Below are 16,392 nucleotides of genomic sequence, written 5' to 3'. Positions count from 1 at the left end.
CAGTAAGCGTCCGAAGACTACCTTACCGAACACAAATCTCAGGACTTCAGTAAGCGTCCGAAGACTACCTTACCGAACACAAAGCTTGCCAATTCTCAAAAGTCCAGATTCCAACTGCCAAGGTCTTGTAAGCCAAATCAGCCAAACGGCACTTTCTCAGTGAAGCGGACACTCGAAAACTCAGTCGGAGACCGGCGCCACCTGGAAGGTCAGATCGGAAGGAAAGGAAAAAACACCTTGGCAGCCAAGACTCGGGTCACTCGTGGCAGTGCGCGTCCATGGCGAGTTTCCAAGCCTTCGTCACGACCTCTCCTTCGGGCATCCGAGTCGCCGATGAGTCCCTTCGTGGTCGCCAATTGAAGTATTTCGGGGTTCCCAAGGCCTACACGCTCCAGAGATTACCCACATACACAAAAGAACTGTTGGCACGGAAGCTGTAAAAGGCAAAGAACAAGTTTATTAAGACCCCATGGGGTGGTGGTACACTCAAACAGCACCCTTCGGTATTGCAAGAGGTATCACACCGAACACCGGTGTGACCCCGTTTATATACAATTTTGGGGCAATAAAAGATAGGCGGCACAAGTTAAGACACAGTTTTAGAGACATACATGGTCATGTTTTGGAATACTGCCAGCTCATTGGAGGGTTTCAAACCCGCTGGTCAGTTAGCGGCACATTCCTGAAGGTATACGGGTCAGTGAGAACTGCGCATGTGTGGCTTGACCAGTACTAAAAATATCCTGTTGCTGGGCAGATGTGAGTGGTCAGTGGAATGGACAAAGGACTAAAGGGCACGTCGGCCACGAGGCCGCTCATGATCTAAGATGGCCGCCACAGTATTCAAAATGGCGTTTATCGTATACAGCCAAGTTAAGGAGGACAACGTGTGGGTTCAGCTAATCGCTAACACGGACGGGCCAATTACGACAGCATCACCCGGCATCCACACTGGTGGAACTTCGCGCATGGGATACTGGCCAGGCGCGTCTAACGGTCTCTCAATATCCTCAACGAACAATGCTTGAGGCATCATAGAGGGGCGAAGAGCTAATAATTGCTCAACAGCACGTCGAACATTAGTACCTACTATCATTCCGCTCGAAAACTGGAGCTGTAGGTTGGTCAAAGCAGTTAATACATTGTCCGATGCATCAGCCGATATTTGGTCACGCAAGGTCTTGCACATTTCTTCAAAAACATATCTTTGGGGGGGCGTGGCTAGCAGCCGATCATGGCGGCAGCATAAGGGACGAGCTCCGCGGCTGAAGCGGCCTCTTCGTCGATCCGACACAAAATCCGTCACATTGGCAAGCCCCACAGGCAGGTACCGGATCCCAGGACCGGGCGGATTAAGCAGCGACAAGCAGCGACAAGATCCGACTTACGCTGCCAGAGAAACGTCGAAGCCTCGAACCGGCCTGCTCACACCTCCAGAGCCGGGACCTCCCCTGGTTGTTAACCCAGCAGGAAGTGCATCCTGGCCGGAGAACTTGGACCGGAGGTGCCCGTGTGGCGGTAGACTCGACAGATCGACTGAAATTCGGAGAGTCGGAGACAGCGGTCCACGCGGATCGAGGAAGTGGTGCTTGACGGAGGAGTCGCCGGAGTTCAGAAAGTCTCGAAGGTCGTCACCAGCCGCGCCGAGAGACTGGGCATCGACAACGGAGTGGGCGCCCGCCATCTTTTGGTCGGAACAGTCGCTACGCACTTGGCGACAACCGACGCACCTCGCACCCTGGAGAAAGTCGCTGGACCTGATCCTTACTGAACCGGACTGGCCAGGGGGTCCACACCGATCCTCACATCCTGGAGCGTAGGGGCACGAGGAGCACGACACTCGGCGGCATGGCGGGGAAAGGCCCTAAGGGAGGCGTCACACAGACTCGTATAGACCGATTTACCTCCGACAGACAGTAGGGAAGGAACAGGGTGGCAAGGCGGCCGACTCCCCAGGGGGAAAAAAGGCCACGCTAGACGACATCATGCTCGCACTGGCCCAGCTGCAAACGACCGTTGGCGGAATCTCCACGGACGTCACCCTACTTAGAGCGGACCTCCACAAAATGTCGGAGAAGGTGAAGAACATGGAGGTGGTCACGAAATCTCTGGTGGAGGACGTCGCAGAACTCCAACGTGAAATGGGGAAGATGGCGCAGGACAATAGAATGCTCCGGGAGAAGCTGGATGAGCAGGAGGGGCGTTCTAGGCGCAATAACATCCGCATTATAGGGGTACCGGAATCAGAAGGCGTGAAAGCGATGGATCTCTTTGTAGAGAACCTGATAACGAACGAACTAAAGCCGAAGGGACTGTCCAACTTCTTTTCGGTGGAAAGGGCCCATCGAGTCCCGGGTGGCCAACCAAAACCGGGGGCTACCCCGCGACCCATAGTGGCACGCTTGTTTAACTTCCGTGACCGGGACGCAATCCTGCAGGCAGCCAGATCCTCCCCTCCCCTCAAGATCCAGAATGCCACCGTTGCCATCTTCCCTGACTACACAGCGGAAGTCGCCCGTCGGCGACGAACATTTTTCGAAGTGAAAAAAAAACTGAGGTCCAGAGAACTGCCATACTCAATGTTATTCCCCGCAAGATTGCGGGTGGTAGCGGAGAACAAGACCTGGTTCTTCGACAACCCGGAAAACGTGCAGGAGTGGCTCGAGGGATGGAGACCGGGTCAGAACCACAGACGGACACATCGCTCCAAGAAAGATCGGACTGAAGGCCAACGCCGGGACTCCCAGGCCTCGGGAGGGGGACCGGACAACAGTGACTCTTTGGGAGCTGAAGGCGGCAGGGAAGAGTTCGAGGAACAATGACCACTTGGAAAACATTCATATTTGCTTTTGTGATGAGACTTCTAAGCTGTGAAGCGCTTCCCGCCGTTGGACACTGGGTGAAGGGCCTCCGAGGGTGTGATTGAGAGACTGCCGGCTGTGGAGAGTCCCTCACCCCAACGCGCAAGTACACTGTTTGGGGGATGGGGTATGCACTCTGCTAAGTTGGGGGGGCAGGCAGTTTTGAGTCCGTGTAGCAGGGGGGTAGGGAGGGGGGGGGGGTTGGGTAAGTTTGCACTATGGGACTTTTCAGTCCTACAGGTTTCTGTTATGAGCACACTTTTGTATCTAGGCATGTCTTATGCATCTGAGAACTTCTGGTCCACTCGGGGCACAGGGAGGTCTGATTGGGAGTTTCACCCACGCCTGCCCCACGCCTGCCACTATGTGCAACATCGCCTGGGGCGAAGGGGCTCCATGGCAACCCACTGGCTTTTCTATGGCTGCAACGGATAGTCAAACCACGGCGAACCCACTGGTTGTCATGTCCTGGAACGTAAGGGGCCTAGGGGATAAGATTAAGCGAGGGCTGGTGCTGCAGGGGATAAGGAGACGGGGGCGGCTCTCATTCTCCTACAGGAGACACACTTGACGGGAGCGGCCACGAAGGCCCTAGATAGGAGAGGCTATCATATGATAGTGCATGCTGAGTTCACTTCGGGGTCCCGTGGCACTGGCATCCTGCAGAAAAAATCGTCCAAATTTATTGTCAAATCTACTGCAACGGATGACCATGGCAGATTTGCGGCAGTTCATGGCCAGTGGGAGGGGAGGCTTTTAAACATAGTTTCTGTTTACATACCACCAGCCCTACACTCTGAGGCCTTGCCGGATCTGGGCAAATTCCTGTTGACCCTCCCTGACGGAGACCTGCTCATAGGTGGGTACTTCAACATGACACTCACGACCACCATAGACCGTTTCCCCCCACGTACACACGTAGAAGGGCCCAACAGGCTCCAGGCATTTCTGAATGCACAGGGGTTGGTGGACATATGGCGCGCTCTACACCCTACTCAGCAGCAATATACGTACTACTCGGCCACACACAACAGTCTTTCTAGGATAGATTATTTTTTTGCTTTGATCAATGGTCATCTTACTGTAGCGGAGACGGATATACAGCCACGGGGGGTCTCAGACCACTCGCCACTCACTTTGACACTCACCACTACGGCCATGAAACGACACAGGTTATTCCCGGTCTTCCCTGGCTATCTTAAAGTGCCTCGGATCAATATATAGGGATTCATATCACCCGGGACGAGGCGGACTTCGCACGACTGAACTTGCAGCCCCCCTTGGTCCGTCTCCGTGGAGATGTACGCCATTGGAAGGACCTCCCCCTAACGCTACTAGGACGGGCAGCGCTATTTAAAATGATGGCTCTGCCACGTTTCTTATATGTACTGGAAAACGCTCCGTATTTGGTGCCAGATAGCTTCCTCCAGAAAATAACAGCACAGATCTCAGGCCTGTTGTGGGGCAGGCAGCCAGCCCGAATTTCCCACGCCAAATTAAACAGGGGGTGGTACGACGGGGGAATTGCACTCCCAAACATATAGCTGTACTACTGGGCAGCTCAGCTCAAAATCCTTAACCAGTGGTTGCATGCCCCGCAGGCTGACCCAGCGTTCAAGGCAGACAGGGCGCAACTGGGTACGAACAGTTTACTGGCCCCACTGTACCACCGTGGAGTGGCGGCAAAACTCAATGGGCCTACGAAACATACAGTTCGCATATGGTACAAGGCACAGGCAAAGTTGAAGTGGGATGGCATCATTACGAAACTTACACCTCTATGGGACGCGAAGGCGTTGGGCCATTTGCGGCGCTCCAAGGGCTTCACACAGTGGGACAACATCGGCATCTCCACGGTGGGGGACATGTGGACGAGGGAAGGAGTAATCTCCTTTGCCACTCTGCAAGAACAATACGAGTTAGGGAACACAGAGCTCTACAGATACATTCAGGTCCGACACGCGCTGCAAGCAGCGATCCCGCCCGACACCTCCCCACCCGAATCCTCCCCTCTGGAGGACCGTCTACTTACTGACTACTTGCAGGAAGGGGCGACATCGCTAACATACCGTAAATTGATCAACAATATGCCTGATCCACTGGGGAAACTGAAGTACAAATGGATGTTGGAGGTGGGTGATCTAGACGAAACTGATTGGAACGCAGCCATGGCATCCCCACGTGAAGCAGGCATATCTTCCAAATTTCGCCTAGTACAGCTAAAAATCCTCCACAGAATCTACTACACTCGCACGATGCTTCATAAACTGCACAGGGCTGATCACCCGTACTGCCTTAGAGGCTGCGGAGCAGAAGGAACCTTCATACACACGGTGTGGGAATGTCCACTGGTTGTCAGTTACTGGCAACGGGTAGTACGCACAATGGCTCAGGCACTTTACACCACCCTCACCCTAGACTCACGGCTCTGCCTGCTGAACATCTGGGAGCCGACTGACCTCACCTTTTACGCTAGAACCTGGGTTACAGTGGGGAAGGTAACAGCGGAACGGGACATAGCTCAGAAGTGGGGGTCGGCTGATCTCCCCACACTAGCCCAATGGATCCGCAACATGGACATGCTTATGTTGACTGAAAGGGCGGTGTACAAACTGAGAGGTAATCCACGTAAATGGAATGGGGTGTGGAAACCCTGGAACTCCTATAGAGGGGATATCTGTGCACCACTGGAAGAGGACGACCTCGAAGGATCTGAGAGTGACGAAGAACCTTGATTGGGTGGGTACATGCGGGAGGAGTGTGTGAAACGGATTTGGGCGGGACCTAAAACTCGGAAGGTGGTAGGGGGGGATGCAAGAGATGGGGGGCTTTGACGCAACTGATTACTCTCTTAACAGATGGACTGTGCTGCGAGTTACGAAAGATACTACTCCAAGTACGTGCCGGACTAAGTGTGCTATTTTTACTGTTTAATGTTTGTTGCAAGAAAAAAGGCAAAACTCGGACGAATAGTAGTCAACAAAACACAAAATTGCAAACTGTATTTCTACGACACATGTATATTCCTATTCATCACGTCGCCGAAGAGGCCAGAAGCGCATTGGAACTAATGTGGGTGGTCTACGTTTTCTCATTTTTGTATATTGTATGACCTCATTCACCCAGTAATTATATATGGTTACGTGACTGATGATGATGTAAATGCTATCTTTGTTTTGCACCAAAAATAAAAAATTTAAAAAAAAAAAAACATATCTTTGTGTCGGTATATTGAATTGACCAAAACGTATTCACTACCGAACGTGGAGGATTCCTAAAGGGGTGCAGCATCCATGCCATCGCCATATTATACAGCGCAGCACGTTCCCTATTACCGGGAAGCTGACTACGTCTTTGTGGACCGTCCGAACCAGCGGACTCAGGAATAGGTCCAAGAGAATTAACAAAGTTAGCAGCAACTAAAGGGGTACGACGTCGGGTAGATGGAAAAGTATACGAAAGAGTATGAACAAGAGAAGAATCGGGGACAGAAGAAGCAGGCCAAAAGAAACAAACATATTACACCCATATTGATTTCTCTTAGCTGGCTTCCCATTGTAGCTAGGCGATTTATAAGACTGCTTGCATCACGCATAAAGTCATACACACTTCCACCCCTCGCCACCTGACCAATAAACTCAAATTATCAGGCGGCTCTAGACCTGCACGCAATGCTGAAAATCCACTGCTCGAACCTCCAACTTTCGAAAGGGAAAGATTTATGGCGCAATCCTTCTCAGGTAATGTGACTAGATTTGACTCGCTACCTCCAAACCTTTGCACTACTTCCTCTTTCCGGATTTTCAAAACAGATCTTAAACTCTTCTCTTCTCTTCCAAAGACACTTTGATCAATAATTCTCCTCCCCCTGCAGGCACACGTCCCCTCATCCTAGGTCATGACCCTGATTGTTACTACGATTGTCTCAATTTTGTAATTATGTATTATTTATGAGATAACCCTATTCACTCCACCTTTTCGTAAAATGTAATCTTGAGTGAATATGTAACTTGTTAATCTATCTGTAACTTACACTACGAGTAACAGTTGTACATGTAAGTAGTGATGACCACTACCAAGTTACTCTTTTTCCTTATGTAATTTACTTTGTTCTATTGTAAAACACTAGCCTCTGACACCTCTGGGTAAAGTACGCCCTGTACAAAAATGCACGGATAAGTAAATAGGGCTATTTTAATGCCAGTATTTGGCCCCATACTGTGAAAAATCTTAACAAAAGGCTTTAACCTCTAAAACCTCTCCAAAGGAATCTTAAAAGGATTGCATCAGAAGCGGTTAGGTTACCATGCCATACAACTAATAAAACGAAAACATTGACAAAGCCAATGTACAGGCCTGCAAAGTATCACGCATCAGACGTTACACTAACGCATTTCAGTGTGGTGTTCCGCAACACCGCACTGGAATGCATTGTCACACATTTTAAAAATGCCACTGTCAAAGTCTCTTAGCGCCCGTGCAGGCGCCTGTGACATCTGTGCGCCGGCTTTGCTGCTCCCTGCAGTCTTGCTCACCCGGGCGCTGCCACCAGTACAGGCTCAGTAACGGTTAATACTCACTGCTGAAGCCTGTTACAATGTATCTTAATAGCCTTGCTCTGGCTGCATTGAAATTTCCGCCCGCTGGTCGTGCTGACATCACCCGTCCCAGGCAGTGCTAGGACCAATACCGAGACACCCAGGCGGGGCCTGCCCTCAGCAGTGGTTAAGTACTGGCTGGCTCGGCGGGGGGATGTGACGTCACGTGAGGAAGTCAAGGCTGGATAAGGAATTCAATTATTAATTGCCGAGGCGCTCACACGGAGCGTGTGACCGGCGGTTGCAGAGGCCGACCAGGACAGTGTCTGTCACTGGACAACAGCAGAAAGCCCTGGACTAAGGAGGCGGGTCAGGTAAAGACTCGAAGTTCCAGCCACCCACCCAAGTTTTGATTAACACCATGGGCTGCTGCAGTGCTAAAAAATCTTTTAAACTGTTTCAGTTACAGTTTGCCCAGTATTCAATGCGCTCGGAATACGCAGCAGTTTACAGTTTCCGTGTGTTGAGAACACTTAATATCTCGGATATTCTTTGTTGTCCATTCTTGCACTTTTATATAGTGCACGCCTGAACCGAAGAAACACTATAGAACCAGTTTTTTGGCCTGGGCAGATGGAGTAAATGAATGTTGTGCAGGTACATTACATCATAGTCAGCCATGCACGCATTGTTGACATACTGATGTGTTATGCTAAGGCCTAAAGATGTGGGAAGCATATCAGCTTAAGGTGCTGAGGCCTCATGGACACAGAGTCGAGCCCGAGGAGAGAGGTTGAGTCATGGCAGAGGGAGTGTAAGTAAGAGAGGGGCTGCTGATTATATGCCCCACTGCCTTTCCTAAACCAGCAGCTGCAGTGTTATCAGCAGTTGGAACTCTTAGGAAGAAGTGCTGCCTCGTGATGATTAAAAAACAGCTCGTGTTACTGGGTCCGGGCAAGCCATAGTCATGCAGTTGATTTTGACACCATGTCCTCACTTTTCACTATCCCCTCAAGGCCACATTCATTTATTAAGCCTTTTACCCCGTTTTTGGTCTCTTTCAGTTTCTCTAAGTTTGTTTCTATCTTTCTGCATTGTGTTTGTAATTGTCAGTGCCAATTTACCCATACCTTTGAGCCCCACTAACACGTCCGTACCTTTTGGTGTGAGTTACCTGTACCTTTCCACCCTGTGTCTGCATTAAATTGTAGTGACAGTCTGCACATGTCTTTATGCCCCCATGTCTATCTCTCTAAATCCCAGTGTCTGTAAATACGTGTCTGTTACTGTATCTATGTCCTAGTGTGTCTCAATCCACGTATTTCCGCCTCTTTGTCTCTCTTTTCGAGTGTGCACATTAGCGCTTCCTAACGCTAGGCCTTTCACAGCTTTCAGATGCTCCCATTCAAACTTCACTGATGTCCACCTCACAGTGCAGTAATGCCTACTAGACATTTCGCCCCCTGCAATAGAGGGCAGCAGGGGTTTACTGAGGAGCTAGTATAGTATCTCATTGCACAAATGGTTGTAATTTGTGATATTTATATGTTTCCCTCGTCTTCATTGCTTCATTTTGCTCAGGAGAAATTTCACTCATACTCCTTCAAATGTCACTCTTAATAACATTGAAATTCTGCAGCTATGAGTGCATCCCACATGCGAGACCTGTTGTTTGTTACCATTCTCCGGGTGTTCAGTCTTGGCTTTTACTGCAATAAGGGGCGGATCTGTGCTCTCTCTGCCTGTCTGTGTCTGGTGAAAAGAGCTGTATCATCCTTCAATGTTATTGGCTGACGGAAGTACCGCCTACTTCCCGAATACAACAAGTAAAGGACATAAAATGGCTCCATGTGCAGATTGATGGCCTGCCTCTTCCAATTGTAATGTCGAGTCATGTAAAACAACCAATAGGAGTATCGCGGACCTGCGCATGCCTAGAGTAGCCGCGTTTTTCGTTACTTGCTGAGTCGAAGAAAACGAAGGTTGTGTTTCGAATAAAATCTCCTCCAGACATGCTTTCCCTTTTCGTCCTTGCTCCCAAGCGGCAGCGCGTTTTTACTGGTTTCCGCAGGCGATCCATGGTACAGTTCCTCCAAATCTCTGGAGCAGCTGGGGACGCCGGTGTGGGTTCAGTAACGCTGTGGCGCGGATGATGTTTTTTTCATGGCGTGCTAGGATATCTGGAGCATAAAGTCTGTTGGAGATCCCGGACCTGCAACATGGTGAGTGTTGTAACGGTTAGTCTAGAAATGTGCTGGTGGACCAAGGGCCGACAGGAGGGTCTGGATTGGGTTATTAAATAAATCTGAGCAGAGCTCGGTGTTTTCTGCATGCAGTGCGATATTGCTTCTCGCTAAGTAGACATTGGAAGAAGTTGACCTTCATTGGAGAGTAGACCTGAACTGTGACGTAGTACCACGGAATGGAACGTGGTTAACGGATTGGCTGCGAGTGTGCTCGGTGACCAGGATATTTAGCAAATTGAAATATTACTTTGAAATGGTGAAGCCTCAATGTGAGTGGCAGAGAGGATGCGGCGTAACGGCCGGAGTTGCCGATCTTAGAGCTGGGGAACCAGGTTTGAGTCTCGGCGTCTGCTTCACATCCTGTGATACTGGCCAAATCATTTCATCTCCCGTGCCAATCAAAAGTGGACGTGTCCTTATGTAACGTAATTGGCGCTCATGAAAAGCGCTCCAGTACCTTCGAGTCGAGTTTGCGCTATATATATATATCAGGAGTTATCCAAAAAGCTGGAGTAACAGAAGCATTTTAGGAGGGGTGTTATAGGTTCCTAATTTCCTTCTTTAACACCACCATCCGTGATATATTTTTAATCCTGACCTTGGAACCTACAATTAAAGGCACATTAGGTGTCCATAAGCCAGTTATAATTTCACTATTCTGTTTTACCACTGCACCCAGTCTTGGACTGACACATTCTGTTGTGAACACCGTTGCCACTTCCTATTTTGTCTTTGTGTTTTATGTCCACCCCCCCCCCCCCCCCACCCCCCCTCGGTGCGTGGCTATGCCGGAGCGTCGCAGCAGACCCGATGATGAAGCATGTCACACACATTTGTGAGGGAGGGCAGTTATTTCAAGCATACAATTGTGTCACTGCTTGTACTCTTTGTTACATGTGTTTTTTTTACTCTCCACCCCATCTGTGTGTATTATTGTAACAGAAGCATGACCATGAGCTCTATTTAAATGTATGGTCTAATGTAAACCACAGCATAGCACTACAGTTAGAAGAAGGGTCAGAGGGTGAGTTTAAAGACCAGCACAGTCACATTCCCCATAAGAACCATATATAATACCAAGAGTAACTGTGGGTCTACATGTCCAGTCTGCTGTACTGTGTCTCATACTCTACTTTTACAAGGAGGAAAAGTGAACTAAAATACCATAGGATAAATCCACCTTCAGGAAAATACCCATCAGTCATCGGTCTGTTCCGCCCTTTACATCATTTGGGCCTCCTCACAAGAGGAAAGCAATCCTGTAACTACTTTAAATCTGTAAAGTATATGCCTCAGTGTGTTTGGAGGTATGTGGCAGATACTCATGAGAACGATGACTGAATAAAGCAGTGCGTGCAATACTAAAAAGAGTGATGTTAAAATATAAAATTGGAGAACTAGGAGAGGAAAACATTTTTATTCAGTATCTCCTATGTTTCCAAAGTTAAAAAACCAGTGCGGAAATATAGTAGGTGATAACAAATAACTACTATAATTTAAATGGTCGACCTGTTTCTGCAGACTCTGAACCCAAAAGGGTGTCCATCTGCTTTCTTCAGGACCAGTTTCGCTACTGCTTAGTCTCAAAATGAAAAGTGAGAGTAAAAATGAATGAAAACCTCCTTTAAATGTATTTGTAGTAAGCCGCAGGGGTGTGGAATTTAATAAAATATCTACTTGTCCATGGGGCAGGTTGCTTCATAAATCTACTTGTCCTGTAACAAAATCCACATGTCCCTTTGGTTCCATGTAGTGCAGCGACAAATTATGGCATTATATAAGAACTCTGATATAGTCTCTCTTGATTATGCCAGGGCTCCTACCATAGTAGTGTTTGAATACTTGCAGTCCCCTTATGTTGCCACGTTTCCGCAGATCTATATACTGGGGCTAAAGGTAGTGGTCAGCAATAGTTCCAGGGTTAGAAAGCCCTTTTGAGTCTGGCAAACCTACTAACATGCATGTTTTAAGGGTTTTCAACAACTCCTCTCTAATCTTTTCCCATACGGACAAATGTTGGAAATTTACTCCCGACAATGACAGATGTAAACCTTCTTCCAGAGTTGGGAAAAAAGTTGTTGGAGGTAAAGTGAACTTCAAACACTTAGATTTTCACATGAGCAAATCTACACATGCATATTTGCTCATGCTAAAATGCAGTTCACAAATATTTTCTAGGATTACCATTTCTTGATCTACTTCTGTAGATTTTTGGGAATTCACGAAAGCCATATAGCTGCACTTAATGCAAGGACAAATACAATGGGTGCCCTTTTGATTCTTTCTTTAATAATTGGGCCCCTAATTTGGTCTGGTGTTGACCATGACCTTCTGTTTTTATTGAACGTCTGTCTCTCTCTCTGTATTGGCTGGCTTCACTGTTAGTGACAGAATTCTGCTTTTTCAGATGGAGCATATCGGCACACAAAGTAATTTTGTTCAGTGCAAGTAACTACTGTGGCAGTGTGTGCTTTTTGAGACCAAAAACAATTTTTGATTTTGCCAATGTTTGTTATAATGGTGAGGGCCCGGCAGCTCCCACACCAATAAAGGTTTACAAAAACCATGCCAAAACAAGTCATACATTGACAAAACTAAAAAGCACCCACCAATTTCAGACCTACTGGCTTTGGCAATGCTTGTTTATTTTTGTTTCCCATAATCTTATTGGAACTGGATACACCGATTCACCATTATGAATATTTTTGGGAAATGTTAGCATGCATCAAAAACATGTTACTAAATGATGCTGCAAAGAAATGGTACCAGACATTTTACAGTAGTTAAGCAAAATGTTTTTTTCCTGCTTTCATTTTTTAATGAACATTTTATTTTGAAAGCAAAGTATCATCAATCTTGCTTTCAAGTTTCTTCAAATATTTGCATCAAATCAGAGAGAATTCTGGGAGGATTATACATAGCCTAATATTGCTAAACCTTAAAAACTGGAAGCACTGTCAGTAGTGGTTAGTGCTCACAAGATTTACTTTGAAAGCTCACCCTAATAATAAAGGTTTTCAATTAATGAACCATAAATACAAGTTTGAACAGCATAAACATATGAACAAAAATATTACCTTAACTGCAGACTGTGCCCTTCCCTGATCCATAATATGGTACTGCAAACTGGCAGCTAAAGGGTTTAAGCTGCAGGAGTGGGCCTACTTGTCCCAAGGACAAAATACACATGAAAACGAGTTGCCCTTGACCCCAAACAATATGTCCTGGGCGTCGGGCTATAGGAATTCCACATCCCTGCTAAGCCAGGGAGTCCTTTAACAGGTACTCATCCTCCTTGTAACTATAAGGCCCGCTACATTTGATTGAAAAATGCTTATGCCAGCACACAGAGTTCTGCTCAATATGTCTTATATATCCTATCGGAAGATTGACTAATAAAAAACAGTCACACCTACAGAACCACTTATAATTTAGTGGAGTGCTCTAATCTTGGACAAGTATATACACTGGAAGATGCTACCCTCGTTGTGGCATACTGGGTGTATTATGGATGTATAATGGAAGATGTATACGCTAAGCTGTCATCCAATCCTTATCTGCCTGACACCTTAATAGCAAATATCTTCCATGTTACCCAATTATAAAGCCATCCATGAGATATCTTCATTGAGCCCTCCCTTGTCGGTATTCAATGTATAACACCATTTCTGCTCTTTTAAAAAAAAGAAATTTACTGATATCCACAACATGGGCAGGAATCACAGGTTGCTCGATTACTGTCTATGTAAAGTCAGTAGGTCCGTGACCAACCTCTAGGAAATGGTTAGTTAAACGGGTTGCCTGCCTCTAGCACCTGATAGTGCTCTTGTGCTCCAATATCCGCACCCTTATTTTCCTTGTTGTCATCCCCACATATTTTAACTGGCAAGGGCAAATAATCAAATAGACGAGGTTTTGGCTATTGCAATTTGTAAAACGCCGCTGTTGCCAGGGACGGCTGCTTCCAATATCATACTAGTCGATTTAGAAGTTTGAAGGCATACTGAACAGTTCCGCAAGGATGGTGTCCCTCAACTGCAGGCATATCCCATAGAGTACCTACGGGGCGTGTCATTTTGGTTTTTGGCCTAGTATTCGTAAGTTGATCCCTCAGATTGGGGCCCCGCTTAAAAGCAAAAAGGGGGGGCGGTAAACTCTCAGAACCTGTGTTAAGGATCGTCTAATGTTTCTTGATCTTTTGATTGGGTGCTAAAAGTATTCACACATGTGATCCTCTGGTTCTTCTCTTTAGGGATGGATACTTCCAATAGTGCCTCCCTATTGTTGTTCGCCGCTCTCTTCATGGACTGGCGCACCAATTTTTTGGGATATTTCTTCATACATAGTTGTTTCTCCAAACTTTTAGCATGTTCATTTAAGGCTTCTCGTGTGGAGCAATTTCGTTGGATCCGCAATAACTGCCCTTAGGGCAGGTTATCCCTTAATGCCTTCGGATGACAACTGTCATACCGCAGCAGAGAATTTCTTGCCATAGGTTTTCTAAAGAGCTCCGATCTCAGACCCTCTGATGTGGTCTTTATTAGAAGGTCGAGAAATGCTAGCTCATATTTACTATGTTCAATAGTAAATCGCAAGAAATTGTTTCTGGAGTTCAACCACTGGTGGAATAGTAATAGCTTTTCACAAGTGCCTCTCCATACCACAAGAATATCATCGATATACCTTTTCCATATCCGCAGGGATGCGTAGTATGGGTTAGCACTCCACTAAATTATAAGTGGTTCTGTAGGTGTGACTGTTTTTTATTAGTCAATCTTCCGATAGGCTATATAAGACCTATTGAGCAGAATTCTGAGTGCTGGCATAAGCATTTTTTTAATCAAATGTAGCGGGGCGGTTTGATTGGGCCAATTACATTTACCCCTACTTTATCTGTTCCTGAATATTTATTTCTCATATCAGGTTCCTGATGACAAACGAGATCCGTATTGGAATGTTACCCCAAAGGTACTGCATTTCCCAGTATGCACTGTAGTTGCGTGAGTTTATATATCAGTGTTGATACCGGTTCTGATGCTTCATCTGTAAGACCTTTATCAAGAACTTCAACTCTCAACACACTTAATATTTGTGGGATGCGTTTTGCACTTTGATATTACGACAGCATTATAAGGTTGGGTTCGCATACGAGGTCTACTTCACCAGAACCTCATTTCCCAGAATACACAGTAGTCGCGCATGAAGAGGGGCGTGGCTTTGGCGTGTTTACGCGATGATGCCACTTGCACTAGCTACAAAGATGTCGCTCACTGCCGCGTCGGTACCTCCCCGAGACGGCCCAGAGGGACGCCCGGAGTACCGACGGACAGGTGGGTCAGCGCTTTGCTTTAATTGTTGGATTGTTCGTTTAAGTCAGAACAGCCTAGAGGATCTGTGCGGGACCATCTTTTACGTACATATTGATTCGTTTAATTGACTTGGACACTTCTAAGCCTTTGGTCAGTTAATTACTTAGCAGAGTGAAGTTTCTGGTTCTTGATGTGAAGTATAGTCGCCAATTTTGCTGCATTATGCGAGGTGGCATTATGATAGAATACATCAAGGTGGTGTATTTATTTTCTATTAGAGCACAAAGTTTCTGCAAGGCTAAAACGGGACAACAGGAAATTGTAACCTAATAGATATAAAATCGACTTGCGACTCGATTGACTGCTGTTTTTCGAGTTTGTGAAGCAATCTGGCCTGTTGATCCACAATAGTCTCTATACATGCCATGTGAGATATCGGTGGTTGCAAAGTTTTGTTAGTATGCTATGACCTATGTTTTGATGTGGTGCACTGTGTTTGTTTGTTTTCATAGAGCTGTGCTCCCTTCTACCTGAGCCGTGGCCAGGTGAGGCGTAGTGCTTACCTCCTATTTACAACGTAAGCGAATGATGGGCCGTTATAACGAGCCCTAGATGTACTATAAGACATGAGTCTGGGGACATGAAAGATACATACCTAACAATGGTCAAAGTATATATATATATATATTGACTATAATTATGTTCGTTTTCGTCTGTTGTCGTTGTCTGTGTTTTTCTCTCCTCTTCTATAGTTACAGGGAGGATGAGTACCTGTTAAAGGACTCCCTGGCTTACTACAAATACATGTAAAGTAAGGTTTTCATTCATTTTTACTCTCACTTTTCATTTTGAGACTAAGCAGTAGCGAAACTGGTCCTGAAGAAAGCAGCTGGACACCCTTTTGGGTCCCGAGTCTGCAGAAACATGTCGACCATTTAAATCATAGTAGTTATTTGTTATCGCCTACTATATTTCCGCACTGTTTTTTTAACTTTGGAAACATAGGAGATTCTGAATAAAAAAAAAATCCTCTCCTAGTTCTCCAATTTTATATTTTCGCATCACTCTTTTTAGTCTTGCACGCTCTGCTTTATTCAGTCATCGTTCTCATGAGTATCTGCCACATACCTCCAAACACACTGAGGCATCTACTTTACAGATTTAAAGTAGTTACAGGATTGCTTCCCTCTGTGGGAGGAGGCCCAAATGATGTAAAGGGCGGAACAGACCGATGACTGATGGGTATTTTCACAAATGTGTATTTATCCTGTGGTGCTTTAGTTACTTTAGTGAACTTTTTCTTCTTGTAAGAGTTGAGTACGAGACACAGTACAGCAGACTGGACGTGTAGACCCACTGATGTAAACCACTACAATGCCGAAATGGAATAAAAATAAATAGGGATCAATAATTAGGAGTCTTGACTCTAAATCTGCTA

At 46.5% G+C, this 16,392-nt stretch overlaps 1 long non-coding RNA gene across 2 annotated transcripts in view; it reads left to right on the top strand.

Moving 5' to 3' along the window:
• Positions 1-9,359: 9,359 nt before the first annotated feature.
• Positions 9,360-16,392, top strand: part of LOC147665027 (uncharacterized) — a 29,987-nt gene continuing 22,954 nt past the window's right edge. For both annotated transcript variants that reach the window (XR_015305061.1, XR_015305062.1), the window contains exon 1: positions 9,360-9,621. This is a non-coding gene — a long non-coding RNA (uncharacterized LOC147665027). The remainder of the gene's footprint in view (positions 9,622-16,392) is intronic.

Source organism: Lissotriton vulgaris, unplaced genomic scaffold, assembly GCF_964263255.1.
Source record: "Lissotriton vulgaris unplaced genomic scaffold, aLisVul1.2 SCAFFOLD_1537, whole genome shotgun sequence".
NCBI lineage: Eukaryota > Metazoa > Chordata > Amphibia > Caudata > Salamandridae > Lissotriton > Lissotriton vulgaris.
The sequence above is the reverse complement of the archived record's forward strand: the minus strand, read 5'-3'. Positions and strand labels throughout refer to the sequence as shown.